Here is a 16988-nt window from a genome sequence, read left to right as displayed (position 1 = left end):
CTTCCTGATGCCTCTTATGGTTTGTATGATGCCTAAAGACTGATTCCAGAGAGAAGAAACCCCTTATCCTCCTGCAGCTCAAGCAATTCAACTGAATACTATCTACAAGAGTTGAGGTAGGGAACTCACCCATTTAGCTCAGGGGTCAGTGGGGTAGTCTTTACTGCTGCTTTTTGCTACTCGCCTCCTATGGGAGACTCACATGCCAGCAAGTCCTAAAGTGACTTGATATCTGTCACAATCAAGAGACAATGATGCTGCTGTGGCTACTTCTGAAGCTGGAAAGCCAGTTAGTGCATCCTGCAGCTTGCTGAATGTGCATAGGTAAAGTGTGATATTTATGCCTGAAGATCTCTGATGGCAATTAGCAAAGCCCAAAATCTGGATTGTCCTGAGAAGTATTTTGGATTGACCACCAGAAAGTGCAGTTTCTTTGCTGGAGCAGTTTGAACAGTTCTGACTTCCATCCATGAACTGAGGCGGATTCCTTGCACCAGTCTGATGAAGATCCACGCCGGTGTGTGTGCCCCACATCCTCAACCCAATTAGAGTTCTGTGCTGTTACAAAACCATCCACCACAAACTCTCCCCCACTGTAATTGAGACCATGGATGTATGATCTACATAGGCCTGAAAACCTGACCCACCCCACATAATGTTCAGTGGATTGCTAATGCCTGGCAATCTGCTTATCTGCTGCTACAGCAGTGTCACTGTTACACAGAGACCGCAGGAGCCAAGCAGAGAGGAGTACAGCGTTTATTCCATGAAGTGCAAGGTAATAAATAAAGTGCCCACTCTCAGCCTGTCCTCATGCATCAGACACCAACGAAGGCTGAGCAACCGATGCAGGACAGCAGCGGGGGCCATGAAGCAGCAACTGGAATGTATTTACTTTTGACAAGTGATATCACTCCGCAAAGCAGGAGCTCACTCACTCATAACAAGTTCTTAATGGACCTGCGCACTCCATACATAACCACAATGTCTTATGGTACAACACCTTCCCCTTTTTGAAAAAAGAGAAGTTTTGGTTGTGTTTTGCCCTTTATGTTCTGAAGGGTTGTTGCCACATGTTGCATAGACAACCCTTCTAAGATTGTGAATCAGTGGTTAGCACTTGTAATGTGTTTGATCTGTCTGTGTGTTCGCTACTAATGAAAGGAGACGAACGTTATGTTATCCACGCCCATTGTAACAAGGGCAAAACACAACCGGAACTCCTCTTTTTAATGTATGTCATAAACAGGAATGTGTACAAAACCAGGATTTACCAGTTATCACGAAGACTGCTAACCTAGGGAGATAGAGAATTACTGTGTACCTAATACACCAGATAATGTAGATGCTGATAATATGGCCGAGAACCTATTTCTATACATATAACGCTAAACATGATTGCTAGTAATATAGTAACTAATGATGAAGGGTAATAACCTAGATGGACACAATAGATAGCCATCAAGGGCAACAAAACAAGTGATATTACAGCACCTATATGCACCAGATCAACAAAATTTGATCTATATTATTATATATAATTTTGTCTTCTTATTTCAGCAGAGAAAAATGTTCTCACCTGATCTGGAAATAATCAATTGGAACATATTTAAAAACCAGGGGACAATGTTCCACCTGACTTGGGATACCCCAAAAAAATTGATCCCACAAACTATTGGTCCTGACAAAAGCCAACGACCCCGAGAGGGCGCAGGTGGTCTGAAACATGTAGACCATTTTATGATGCTCAATTTTCACTATGGGATGTGAGGGACTGAGCTAATTCCAACAAAAGCTCTCACGTTTTAAAGAAACATTGCTGTAAACTTGAAATATCCAAAGCAATCTAGCCCTGGCATTGAAATATGAATGTATTGGCACAATGTTGATAATGAAAGCGGAATGGTTGCTGTAAACTCGAAATGTAACGTTAGTGCCAGGAGGACATATGTGTATAGCAGCTAAGTCTTTACTTGTCGAACAGGCATGGAAACTGAAGAAATACCATCCGCACCCATACACGAGCCAGCTGACCATTTTGTTCATCCGTGTTGAGGATGAAGCTGAGCACATGGAACCGAAATGAGGAAGTGGGGGAGCTGCACCCGAAATAGCTCTTAAGTAGCCGTGGGTAGTGTGAGTTCCAGGAAGTATAGGAGAAGCACTCACCAGGTAACAGCTTTATTGCGTGAAATGATACCGATGATAGTGTGTATAATCCAGAGTATGCTATAGTCTGACATTTCTTGATAAATCATTGCCAACTGTCACATAGAGACTCGAAGAGCCAAGCGGAAATAAGTACAATGTATATTTCATGAAATTCATTTATTTATTTAAATGTGTACTTACCTCCGTTCATCCATATTCCGGTGTTTACATTTCCCCACGCTGCCCCTCCTCACTTCCCCACCGAACTCCCTCCATGGACCGCTACTGACAAGGTAATAAATATGGAGCCCACACGCAGCCTGTCCTCATGCATCAGACGCCCAATGAAGCCTGAGCAACCAATGCAGGACAGCAGCGTGGGCCATAAAGCAGTAACTTAAACAGAAACAGCCAACCGGATTGCATTTACTTTTGACAAATGAGCTTTCTACATAAAGCAGGAGCTCGCTTACTCATAGCAAGCTCTTAAAGGTACTGCGCACTCCATACATTACTGAAATGCCTTATGGCACAACAGTCACGTGCCATTAAAGTTCTTGCCTTAGTTTGATTGGTTTCCTTTTCTCCTCCTATGGTAGACAGCGTTACTAAAATATGCAAATTGATCACCCCAGGATCTCTGCTCGATATTTGCCCTACCTCTATTTCTCATATGGGGTCAGGGGCTGTCGGCCCGGTGACTATCTATCTCTGCAATAACTCTCTTTCTACTTCTGACTTCCCCTAAACAATGGAAACAAGCACTTGCTGATCTCTTGCTGAAAATGCCCACAGCAGATGCCGAAGTCCAAAGCAAGTGCAGATTTATCTAGCTCTTTCTTCTCATATCCCATAACCTTGAGAAAGAGTTACATTCTGGGTCGTCATATTTTACTGAATCTCATTCCTTGCATGAATCTGTGCAATCTGGCTACCTTACCTCTCATAGCACACAAACTGTTATATTGGCAGTTTCTGAAAATCGGTCTATTTTGGATCAGGGTAACAGAGCTTTCCCTATTCTTTTAGACTTTGGAGCAGACTTAGATACAGTTTCTCCGAACATAAAAGGCATTGGACATATTGCACTCTCCTGCTTCAAATTGTTTCTAAATCAAAGTTAGCAGGTTGCGTACCTCTCCCCATCACTCAACCCTTAAGATCTTCAAATGTGGATTCCACATGGCTCTTCTATCAGCCCAACACTGGTCAATCTCTAGATTTCACCTTAGTCACCTTAGTCAAACCTTTCGATCCTGGCATATGCAGGTGCCACTCAGATCATCATGCGTTATAATGATGTCCCTCAGATCCATGGATCTGCTAGGGGTTTGTCTTGCATGTCTGAAGTTACTAAGCAAAGGAAGTTAACTTGCTCGAAGCTGAGCAGAACTAAGATGCTGATTTATGGTGGCCTGCATTTGATTTGGTCCTCTGTTTGATGATCTCCATAGTTGGGGTCCCTCCTCTAGCTAGCCACTTTGGCTCACAACCTGGAGGTAACTTTTGACATGTCCCTAACATTCCCCAGGCATGTTATCAAAATAGCAGCATCCTATTTTTCCTCCTGCATATTCAGAAACTCACCCCTCTTCTTCCTTATGAAAATCCCAAAACTATAACAAAGTCAATCATCAGGGCAAGAATTGACTATTGCAGCTCTACTTATCTGGGGCTGCTCAATTTCACTATCCAACATATTCAGATTATCCATAATGCTGCGACTCACTTGGTAATAGGGCTTTCTAGAACAGTTTCCATCACTAATTATCTTCCTCTATTATATTGGCTTCCAACTGTCAAGCGATAAACTTTTCAGGCATTATGTGCCTGTCACAGAGTCAGTTCGCCTTCTTTATCAATAGAGCCTAATGTCTCGATATTCCATGTCCAGGTCCCTTCATTTCACCCTTACTAAGAATTGAGTAGTCCCCAGTCTCAGGAGATCTAGATTTGGGGAGAAAAGCTTTTTTGTACAGTCAGCTAGATATTGAGATTGTCGTTCTCCTGAGAATAATCCCACTTCAGATCATCTGAGCTTTAGAAAAGAGATAAATACTTGGATATTTTCCAATAGGCAGTGTTTTCCTGGAGGGTTGTGTTCAATACCCTCCAGGAGCGTGTGGTGACTGGTGTGCTGTGCTGTGAGTGGTGATAATATTTAATTCTTGCTTACTGCTGGCCATTTTTATCTCGCCGCTTGCACAAAGGGAACTTCGCCTTATTTTAACAAAAGCCTCACATTTTAAAATTCACCCTACTTACCTCCACTAGATATGACCGCCCCCCCCCCCGGTGCCTGTAGCTGAAGCCAGTCTCCGCCTGCCGTTTGGCTCACGAGAGCGGAAGCCGGTGAGCGGCGGCCATTGCTGGGTCAGCGCTCTAGTGCCGGAAGGTACTTAATCCCGTGCTGACGCGACCGTGCAGCAGTGTTTGCCTGGAGGGTTGTGTTCAGTACCCTCCAGGAGCGTGTGGTGACTGGTGTGCTGTGCTGTGAGTGGTGATAATATTTTATTCTTGCTTACTGCTGGCCATTTTTATCTCGCCGCTTGCACAAAGGGAACTTCGCCTTAATTTAACAAAAGCCTCACATTTTTAAATTCACCCTACTTACCTCTGCTAGATCTGACCCCCCCGGTGCCTGTTACTGAAGCTGGTCTCCGCCTGCCGTTTGGCTCACGAGAGCGGAAGCCGGTGAGCGGCGGCCATTGCTGGGTCAGCGCTCTAGTGCCGGAAGGTACTTTATCCCATGCTGGCGCGACCGCGCAGCGGACGCGCGCAGTGGGCGCGCGCAGTGGGCGCGCCGCCGTTGCGCCAAAGGCGCACCTAATTTCAAATGTCTTCTCGTAAACGCACGATCCTTAGTCAAGCACAGTGAAGAATGCTCCCTCCTGATGGGAGACCAGGACGTTAAGATGGCCTTTATCACAGAAACCTGGACGGACATTGCGTCCGGACCTGACATGATTAAAGCCCCCCCCCCCCGGATTTTCTTTGTTATAGCCTAGATCGCCCACTAAGGAAAGGTTGTGGGCTGGCTGTTATTTACCACAAAAGCCTCAGCCCCACATTTGAGGACGCCTCCAATAGTTTGTGCGAGGCCTTATCAATCAGCGTGCGATACGGTCCACAAGACACAGTTAAGGTGATGCTTATCTACCGTCCCCCAGGCACTAAAGGGAGTTTCCTGGACTCTATTGGTTCGCTGTTGGAAGAGGGTCTTTGTGCCAAATCCTTCACCATATTAGGCGATTTTAATTTCCATCTTGAGGACCCTACGGATCTCGAGACGGCTAGACTGGCAGAAATCATGGGCGCCGGCAACCTCCGGCAACAGGTAGCTGGCCCCACACACAAGGCCGGCCACACCCTAGATGGGATTTTTACAAACATTCCTTGTCTGGCCATCCTGGACACCCTGCCACTTCCTTGGACTGACCATTCTGCCATCATTTTTGGGATTACCCGGTCCTCCACCTAACATTCTCACTTTAAACCTAGGGATAGGATAGCCATCCGGACATGGAAAAATATAAATCCGGTCAATTTGGGTAAAGCCTTGACCAGCTCAGTCCCAGATCTACCTCTAAACATAGAGGAAGCATCAGCAATTTATGATGATTGGATTAATTCGGCCAGTCATAAATTGGCCCCTGTCAAATGGTGCCTCCCTAAACGCAGTACACCCTCTGCCCCCTGGTTTTCGCAGAATCTCCAGGGGCTGAAATCAGAATGCAAACGTTTGGAGCGCACATGGAGGAATGGTTATAAACCCATCAATAGGGATCATTATAGATCCGGCCTCTTAGCCTATAAAAACTCGCTACTGACTGAAAAGAGGGCGTATTTTTTCAACAAGATCACAGAAGCCAAATCTTCTGTTAAAGAACTTTTTAGAACTGTCACCAATCTTCTTACCCCCCCTAAGCCCATCCTGCACAGTAATTCTAACTTCTGTAACAATTTAGCCTCTTTCTTCTTGAACAAAGTAGAAGTTATTTTTTCCTCTTTCAACAAGCCACTGGGCTTCCCCACTGAGGAAAGCCCTGATACGATGCTATCCAACAACACCCCCACTTTTAACAATTTCACCCCGTTGGCCAACCAGGAGGTGGCCAATCTGTTGTTGGGCTGTAGATCTGGCTCCCCCAAGCTGTCCAGCTACAATAATTAAAATGTCCCCAGATATTATCATTAATACTCTCACTCCATTACTCAACCAGATAATGGTGACTGGTCAATACCCTTTATCTTGGAAAATAGCCTCTATTCTACCTCTCATAAAAAAAACTAATCTTGACCCTAAAGACCCCAATAACTATAGGCCTATCTCCCGTCTTCCGTTACCTGCAAAAATCATGGAGAAGGCTATGAACACGCACCTAAGCCTTTTTCTGGAAACAAACAACCTACTGGACCATTCTCAGTACGGGTTCCGTGCTGGTCATAGCACGGAATCTGCTCTGATAAAAGCTACAGAAGAGATCCGGGAGACCGTTGACCAAGGAGGTTCAGCCATTTTGATCTTGCTGGACCTGTCGGCGGCCTTCGATACAGTACACCATGAGGTGCTACTAGGACGGTTATCGAAGGCCGGGATACTGGGCTCTGCCTTGGACCTTTTGAAGTCCTTCCTGACAAATAGAACTCAAATAGTGGATCTGGGAGTAGATATCTCTGAGTCGTTTGTTCTTCCATGTCGAGTTCCTCAGGGATCCTTCTTGAGCCCCACACTTTTTAATATTTATGTGAAACCTCTAGCGACCCTCATACGATCGTTTGGCCTATTGTTAACCTCCTACGCCGACGACACCCAGATAGTGATTTCCCTTCAAAAAGGGAACGAAGTGACAAAATCATCCAACTACCAAGACTGCATGGCTGCCATCACTAGCTGGATGGCTGCTAATTGTCTGAAATTAAACGCTGGCAAGACAGAGGTGATTATATTCGGGAACAACTCCAGCCTTTGGTCCTCGGCTTTGTGGCCCATTTAGATGGGCCCCCCTCCCCCCCAGCACCCAAAGAAAAAGACTTGGGGGTGATTGTTGATAACAGGCTTTCCTTTGGAGACCAGGTAAGCAAAGTGGTTTCAACATGCTTCTTTATCCTAAGGACCCTGAGAAAAATCAAACCCTACTTAACAACTGATAGTTTCAGATCCGTAGTGTCCGCTTTAATTCTGTCCCACCTGGATTATTACAATAGTCTGTATCTTACAGTTCATAATAAACACCTTAGCAGACTCCAGATGGCACAGAACGCGGCAGCAAGGTTGCTGACAAATACCCCTAGGTTTGTGTCTATCAGAAATGGCCTACGTGATCTGCACTGGCTTTCCATGAAACAACGGGTCCATTTTAAGGCCCTTTGCATAGTTCATAAATCCTTACATGGAGTTGGGCCGCGGGACCTTAGAGAGCGCTTCCAGTGGTATGTCCCTGGGAGAACTTTGCACTCCAGGGAAGCCAAACGGGCAGTTGTCACTAGGGCAAAAAAGGCCAACTGGGGTGGAAAGAGTTGTGTGCTTAAGGCGTCCAACGCCTGGAATGAACTTCCTTTCTTTCTAAGGTCCACCACTGAACTCCTTACCTTTAGAAACAATCTGAAGACCTGGCTGTTCTCAGCCTAGGCGCTGACATCACTTCTGGATGAGAGATCTGTTCGCTACTTCTTCTAGGCATACTGCTATAGCGCCAGGACACCCTCGGGTATTAGCGCGCTCTATCAATTGACATGATATAATATAACATAACATAACAATAATTAGTGTGCACTGCTGTGCACCAGCATCTGGACGTCCTTTTTTAGGGTATTGGTGCATTCTATAAATACGTTTAATTAATTCATCCATGACCAAAGTTAGACCTGGCATCCTTGACATGTTTTCCCCTGACTTTTTGCCTTCAGACCTCCTGTATTTGCTGACTTCATTTTTGCTGGCTTTAGGACTCTGGGCAGTTTACCACTGCTAACCAATGCTAAAGTGCATATGCTCTCTGCTTTAAACATGGTAACATTGGCTTACCCAGAATTGGCATATTTAATGTACTTCTAAGCCCCCTAGTAAAGTGCACTATATGTGCCCTGGGCTTGTAGATTAAATGCTACTAGTGGGCCTGCAGCACTGATTGTGCCACTCACTTCAGCAGCCCTTTATGCATGTCTGAGGTCTGACACTGCAGAGCCTGTATGCGCAGTCAGAAACTGCCATGTCTACCTGGCAAGTTAACTCTCTTGCTAGGCCCAAACCTTCCATTTTAATATTATAGTTCACCCCTAAGGTAGGCTCTGGATTGCCCAAGAGCAGAGCAAAATGTGTTTAAAGAGTAGGAGATGTACTTTTAGGTTTTACATGTCCAAGAAATAAAAATCTACTACATTTGTTTTTCACTACTGCAAGGCCTATCTCTCCCACAGGTTAACCTTGGCATTGCATTATTACATCTTATAAGTGTAATTTACAATTGCGAAGAGATGGGGGCTCCAAGGTTAGTGTCTCTGTAACCACATTTAAATCCTAACTAATGGTTTGCACTTTTAGAAAGTTCAAAAAGAACAATTGATGGACACTCCCCATGCCATTCCAGTTTAGACCAAGCCAAATGCAAATCAGTTTTGACCCTGTTTCCCATGGGAACAGTCCAGCCCGAACTGCCAGGCCAGGTCCTCCCTGGACTGGAAACAAGGATCCTAGGACAGGTTTTAGGGTTTCACCCCTCATCAGCCAGGCTAGCTTTACTCCAGTGGCATGGAGAGCACGGGACCCACGTCTGGGCATACCTGTCTCACTCGGGGTGACAAATGCAAAAAAATTGATGGGCAGAATGCTGAACAAAGTGGGGAGGGAATTCCCAGGCATGGGTCCCATGCTCACTGCACCACTGGATTCAAGTTAGCCTGGCTGATGAGGGGTGAGGCCCCGAAACTGGTCACAGGATACTTGTTTGTGGTCCAAGGCGGACCTGGCTTGGCAGTTCAGGCGGGACTGTTTCCATTAAGAACTGGGTCAAGACTGATTTGCATATGACTGGGTCGAAACTGGGGTGGCGTGTTGAGCAAAAGAATGATGGATTAAACCTAGATCTTTGTGACTGGGGGTGAATGTATGTATTACTCAGCATTCCGTCCATTATTTGTTCCTTTTGCTTTTGACGTCCAACGCGGGAAGGGTATGCCTAGATGTGGGTCACGTGCTCACTGCGCCATTGAATTCAAGCTAGCTTGGCTGATGAGGCGTGATGCCCTGAAACTGGTCCCAGAATGTTTGTTTCTGGTCCAATAAGGACCTGGCTTGGCAGTTTGGCCTGAACTGTTCCCATGAGGCACAGGGTCAAGACTGAATTATGAATGGCTAGGTCCAAATTGCAGTGGCGTGGTGAGCAAAAAAACAATGGATCAAATCCAGATCTTTGTGACTTGGGTAAATGTCTGCATTGTTCACATTTTGTCCATCATTTGGTCCTTTTGCTTTTTTTGCCCTAATTAGGAAGGGTTTGCCCAGACTTGGGCCCCGTGCTCACTGTTGCACTGGATTCAAGCTAGCATGGCTGATCAGCGGTGATGCCCCAAAACCAGTGCTGGGATGCTTGTTTCTGGTCCAGGGAGGACCTGGCTTGGCAGTTCGGGATGGACTTTTCCCGTGAAGAACAGGGTCAAGACTGATTTGCATATGGCTGGGTCCAAACTGGGGTGGCGTGGTGAGCAAAAGAACGATGGAGTGAACCAAGATTTTTGTGACTGGGGGTATAATGTTTGCATTGTTAAGCATTCCGTCCATCATTTGTTCCTTTTGTTTTTGTCGCCCTAGGTGGGAAGGGTTTACCCAGATGTGGGTCACAATTTCACTGCACCACTGGATTCAAGCTAGGTTGGCTGATGAGGGGTGATGCCCCGAAACCGGTCTCAGGATGCTTGTTTCTGGTCCATTGAGGACCTGGCTTGACAGTTCGGCTGGACTGTTCCCATGAGGAACAGGGTCAAGACTGTCTGAGTCCAAACTAGGGTGGTGCGTTGAGCAAAAGAACTGATGGATTAAAGCCAGATCTTAGTGATGGGGGTGAATGTTTGAATTGTTCAGCATTTAGTCAATCATTTGTTCCGTTCACTTTTAGAAAGTTGACATTTTCTTACTTTAGCCATTTGGTGCCTTGTGCCTGTCAATGAATACACGCCTGGGGTTGGTGAGAGCTAGGCTATGTGCTTTCTCTCTAGACAGCCACACACAAATGGAACTTTGGTGTAACTGATGGGCCATCCACATCTTGATGGGCCATCCTGGGCAGGATGGAAAGGACCGGCTGACACTTACACCTGAATAGGCTGGTTCCTGTCCCCACACAAAGAGCTTCATACTCCCCTGTAGTGAATCTGGAGCCGGGGGACAAAGGGAACAAACGCTGTGCACTTCAATGGCCTCTCTTTTTATTCTCCCCCACTTCAAAGGCATAACTGGGTATAAGTACTGGACCTCAGACACCACCAACTCAGTACACTTCAGGAACTGCGGATACTCTGCCAAGAAGAATGACTGCTGTGCCTCTAAAAGGACTACCACTATGCTGGACTGCTACTCTGCTGGACTCCTGCTCTGCTGTGCTGACCTTGTGCCCTCTTGTCTGGGAGTGATAAGGACTGGACCTGCACCTCTCCAACACAGAACAAAATTGACTCAAAGGGTTTGTCTGCTTGTCTTCTGTTTTGAAGTTTCAGGGACATCAAAGACTTCCATCCTTCCATCTACAGCTCTTGGACTCTGCCATCTGAGAGTCTTGCCCTGCCAAGTGATGCGAGTCCAGCCCTGGACCCTGGAAAGTGCATATAGAGTGCTTCCTCAGTAAAAACCCACCCATCATCGTTTCTGCGTGTCTCGGACCCGGCTCATCTCCCTCAACGCGGACACATCGTCACTAACGCAAGAACCAAATACATTGCTTTACCAACTGCACGGTGCATCTCCTGCAGTTCCTGACACATCCTTGACTTGCATGGCTTGACAATGATGCATCGTCTACATCTTGTAGTTCGACGACGACGCATCTCTGACTTGTGCGGATTGGAACTGATGCATCGCCTACATCCGAAGGGACCAATGATGATGCATCGCTTCCTCTGCTCCTCGCATCTCGTCCTCCACTTCAAAGCAACAGTCAAACAAGGTACTGTTTCAACAGCTGAGGCTAGTCCCTATATCTGACCCATGCTCCACCGCGCTCAGCCTTAACTTTTGGATTTGACCTGGTCTATGATGACCAGATAGCCCCTGTTGACGCTTTATTCTTCTACACACTACATTTCATAATTTGGTTACTCTTATTGGATGTTTCTCATTTTGGTCTTATTTGGTCAATACATTACGCTCTATTTTACTAACTAGGTATAGTGTCCATTTGTGTGAAGTTTTCACTGTTTTACAATTGGAAGTGTTGCACAAATACTTTATACATTGCCTCCTAAGTTAAGCCTGACTGCTCTGTGCCAAGTTACCAGAGGGTGAGCACAGGTTAATTTATGGTGTGCATCTGGTATACCCTGACTAGGACTGTGTTACCTACTTGGACAGGGTGCATACCTCTTCCAACCAGAAACTCAATTTCTAATAACCACTAAGTCTCATGTTGAGGAACACTGATAAAACAGATGCTGCTACAGGCAACTTCAATAGTTACTGTTTCAGTTACTTTATCGGATGTTTCTCATTTTGGTCTTATTTTGTTCAAAACATTACGCTCTATTTCACTAACTAGGTATGGTATCTATGCCAAGTTACCAGAGGGTGAGCACAGGTTAATTTATGGTGTGCATCTGGCTTACCCTGACTAGGACTGTGTTACCTACTTGGATAGGGTGCATACCTCTTCCAACCAGAAATTCGGGGGCATATTAACAAGGACTTTATCACCGCTTTTTTGGCTTTAAAAGCCAAACAAGCGGAGATAAAAATATCGCCCTATCAACAACAGGGTGTTAACAGGCAGAATCGCATGTTAGCACCCTTTTTCACTACGCTTCCCTTTGCATCTCTAATGAGATGCAAAGTGGGCGTTCCAGACCAAAATAATAGGAGAAATGTCGCTAAGCGACATTTCTCCTATTATCAAGCTTCACGCTAACCCTGTTAGAGACAAAAACAGCAGCACTAACCACAGTTAACGCTGCATTTTTACATCTGCTAATTTTCAGATTTAGCCATGTAATCCAATGGGAGGTGGATTACATGGCTAAATCCACCATGGGCTATCAACAAGGATATCCCTATCCTTGTAGTTTTATCCCTGCATTACCAGCGATAACCTCCCAAAATGCCGCTATCGCTGGATTTTTTATTGCCTAGGCGGTTAGCGTTTTTAATAACGCGATATCCAGGCGATATTATCCAGCGATAGCGGTCGTTAAAAAAATTAACGCTAAGCGTCCTTAGCGTTAATTTTCCCCGTTCCTTGTTAATATGCCCCTCAATTTCTAACAACCCAAAGCCTCATGTTGAGGAACACTGGTAAAACAGATGCTGCGACAGGCACCTCCAATAGCTTGCAAACTAAATGGCCTCAAAAAACCACTGACGATTACGGGGATCTACACCGCAAGGAATAGGAGCATCCTATTCTATGGAGCAGAACTGTGCAGGCTCCCAAATGAAGGCCTAGCGTCTGGAAGGAGAATGATCTCCCTCATTAACTTTCAGCAGACACTTTTTCAGAGGATGTAAACACACTGAAATGGAAACAATGGTGTGCAAATTGGTTCTAACATCTCCCATGAGACAAACAGGGTCACCACCAAAAGAAAACGAATTAACAACTGGTATGCACAATTCATATTGGGGCCAAAGTTTTGCTCACAAGCCCATAGCTGACTCTTTTGAAAGGTCAGGGCACCGAAAACCAATGCTGCCTAGTCTTGATTTGACCTACGACTCTTTAATTCAACAACAGACACTCCCTGCCTCTGAATCACACTCTTGCATGTTTTCTTTTTCATTACTGATTTCACCCTTTCTCAAGATTTTTTGCCCTCTTTCCCTTTTTGTGGTTTTCTCTGTCTCGCTCTGGATCAAAATATGTTGGGGAAAAATAAGTGCCGGTCCCCAAAAATTAGAGATGGTGAGTCTCACCTGCAACCACTGACTCACATTAAGCACTCTGAAGAATGCATCAGAATCATCCCAGACTTTAACTGAGGAAAAACATAAACAATTATGCTGGAACCCCCAGGGTGCAGCCCTAGCAACACATGTTATAGTTAGGTGGATATTTTACTTGTAAAAACCAATGAAATTCCCCCGTTATAGTTACTTCAGATAACTATAACTCGCGCGCCCGCAATCCTGTGCTCATGACGTCACATATTACATCACTCATGACATGGTCAGTGGCATCACCCTTGACATCACTGATGACATCATCCTTGTGATAGAGTGGCGGTCGCACGAGTTATAGTTATCTGAAGTAACTATAACGGGGGAATTTCATTGGTTTTTTACGAGTGAAAAATCCACCTAACTATAACATGTGTGAAACCTATGGTTTTTTAAGTGAATTTGCAAGGTTTTTTAAATGCTAATTCCTAACTATAACGTGTGGTAAACCTATGGTTTTTTCAGTGAATTTGTACGTTTTTTTAAATGCTAAGTTATGTATGTATTATAATTTTTTTATATATGAATTTTTCAATAAACTACTTATTCAATTTTTTTAATTTTTTTTTAATGGTTTTTCACCATGCGCGCACCGTGCGCGCACCTTCGCGATTTAAAAAAAAAAATGTAAATGTTTTTTTCTGCCTTCGGTGTCCTTCAAGGACCCCCTGACCAAGGCTAGGGGGTCAGGAACTCTCTACTCTGCCCCCTTTTCACGTTCGCCACCTTCCTTTTCCACTCTCGCACTGAAAACAAACAAAATGGTGGCCGACACTTCCTGATTTCGACCGATTCGAACGTTGACTGACATGTAACAACCAATCATAATTACGCTCGCGCACGTTAGGGTGCGCGCACGGTGCGCGGCTATAGATATGTAAGTGCTTTTAAATGCAATTTTCTCAGGAACTACTGAACAGATTGACTCCATATATGCAAAAGGCCCTTCCCTGACCTGAGGACTACCTCTCTGCCAAATTTCAAGTAATTCTGTTCAGCCGTTCGGGCTGTACCTTCGACTAAAGGTCCTATGGAAAAATGCATGGGGAAAACGCGTTTTGGGACCCCCCTTTTTTCTCGGCCCCCGCTTGATGAATCACCCCGAGACTTTCAGGGTAGGAGCTGAGCGGAGCGCCCCATTAGTTTTGAAAATTTCGCGATGATTCGTCAACCGGCGCCAGAGTTATTCAAAATAGAATTTTGAGATTTCCTATGGAAACACGGTCCTAACTATAACTATCTACTGGCGACCGATCTCGATAATGTTTAGGAAAACAAATTCACATGACAATTATAACCTCAATTGTGGGCGTTCCCACCCAAGATCCCAGTTCATAATAAACCCAAATGACAACAAATTTCTCAGAATCAGGGTCCTATGTGTACCGCTAACTCATCTCCACTATTCAGGCCTTTTGGAAATTTCGTGAGTAAGTCTATTATATAGCAGGACTCGAGTCTCTGCAATTTGCAGACCCGGTCACCCCCTCGGACACTTAAGGGAACGGAGTCCAAACCATAAAATTGTAACTGGTTCTGGTCACTCAGATGTTTCTCTGAAAAATGACGTGCTACAGGATATGCAGTCTATCTTATCAATAACCCTCAGATGTTCCAATATTCTAATCTTCAATTGGTGGACAGTACTGCCTATGTAGCATAGCCCACACGGGCACACTAGGCAGTATACTGCATACAGTGTGCTACAAGTGATAAATTTGGTTATCTTCCTTTCTTTCCCTGTGTCCAGTATTTTATATGATAGAACCCTTTTACTGTTTGCGCAAGCTTTACACCTGCTGCACGGAAAAAAGCCCATCATTTCTTTTAACGTGCTCACTCTCTGTGGTATTTTTTCCAAATGACTCCTTGCCAGCATGTCCCGAAGTGACCTTGCTTTCTTAAATGTCACCAGGGCATAAGCTGGAATGTCGTATATATATATATATATATATATATATATATATATATATATATATATATATATATATATATATATATATATATATATATATATACTCCACACTGTTCCTTTTCACGCCAAGGAAACACTCGGACACTCCATAGAAGGTGAATACTTTAATCAGCAAGCAGAACGACGCGTTTCACCATTACGGCTTTATCACGCTCGTATGGTTAACTCTACGCCATGTTTAAATACAAAATTGATCGTGTATCTAACAGTCAAAACAAAAAGCGGACTTCTCGTATATACATAGTGGGAAAAGAAATACTAAAGGAGTGGCCATTTTGAAGTGGTGAGTACGCTAGTCTCCGATAATGGAATTAAATGCACAAACCTCAAAACGAAATAGAGAATACATACTACTCTATCCCATTAATCATTAGAATTACAAAACATATGGAGGAATAACATATAATGCGCTAAAAATTTATACACGCAATACATTACTTGTGACTCCAAAGACTGAAACAAAGCGTACTCAATCAATTAATAAATTATTGGTGAGTAGAGACTCTTTCAACATCCTCGTCCATAAGGACAATAATAACTCCATTCAAATGTGTATCGCTCTGGTTGTTCGATAATAGTGCCAACCGTTACTTTGAAACATCAATCATGTCACTGTATAATAAAGATCATTACATATCAGTTTATATGTAATGTGTGATAAATTCTCAAACCTCGGTATAGCCCAAGTGGGCATGATATCTTAATAACAGCAGCATTGATTTAAATACACAAGGATTTTAACAATCTTCAACTAAATAGTCCACTTGTATAAGAGAAGTTCCTGAAAAAATAATAAAATAAAATAGTTAAAATCATGTAACCACTAAAGCAGACAATACAGATTCATTTAGTTGTGCAAATGCACAGCCAATTCTTCACTTAAGTTCAACCCCATAGGGGCCATGCTGCCCAAATCAATAATATAGCGGGATTCCAGTTTTCTAAGGGACAGTTCTCTGTTACCACCCCTGACTCCCAAATCCACTGTATCAATTACCACCATACGTGTGTTATCCTGCATATGTTTCTCAAAGAAATGTCTCGCTATCGGGTACTGTTTGTTGTTATTACGTATTGCACGAAGATGCTCCAGAACTCTTTTTTTCGCTTCGTGTTTTGTACTCCCTATATACCACATGTCACATGGACAGATCAAAACATAAACACAATATGTGGTGTTACATGTAAGTTACTTCCTGATTATGAACTCTCTCTTAGAGTTCGGTACTAGTAATGAGTTGCAATCACTACTGTTTTTGCATGCTTTGCATTTGCGACAGCATTTAAAACCAGGTGTTCCCTTGGAAGAATTAATCTCATTTTCTGTGACATGATTGTGACTGAGTACATCTCGAAGTGATCTTCCTTTTTTAAACGTAATTTGAGGATTACTTGCCAGAGTCTCTGCAATTTGCAGACCCAGTCACCCCCTCGGACACTTAAGGGAACGGAGTCCAAACCATAAAATTGTAACTGGTTCCGGTCACTCAGATGTTTCTCTGCAAAATGACGTGCTACAGGATATGCAGAGTCTATCTTATCAATAACCCTCAGATGTTCCAATATTCTAATCTTCAATTGGTGGACAGTACTGCCTATGTAGCATAGCCCACACGGGCACACTAGGCAGTATACTGCATACAGTGTGCTACAAGTGATAAATTTGGTTATCTTCCTTTCCTTCCCTGTGTCCAGTATTTTATATGATAGAACCCTTTTACTGTT

This window comes from Triturus cristatus, chromosome 4_2 (genome assembly GCF_964204655.1).
Source record: "Triturus cristatus chromosome 4_2, aTriCri1.1, whole genome shotgun sequence".
Lineage (NCBI taxonomy): Eukaryota > Metazoa > Chordata > Amphibia > Caudata > Salamandridae > Triturus > Triturus cristatus.
Note: the sequence above shows the minus strand (reverse complement) of the source record.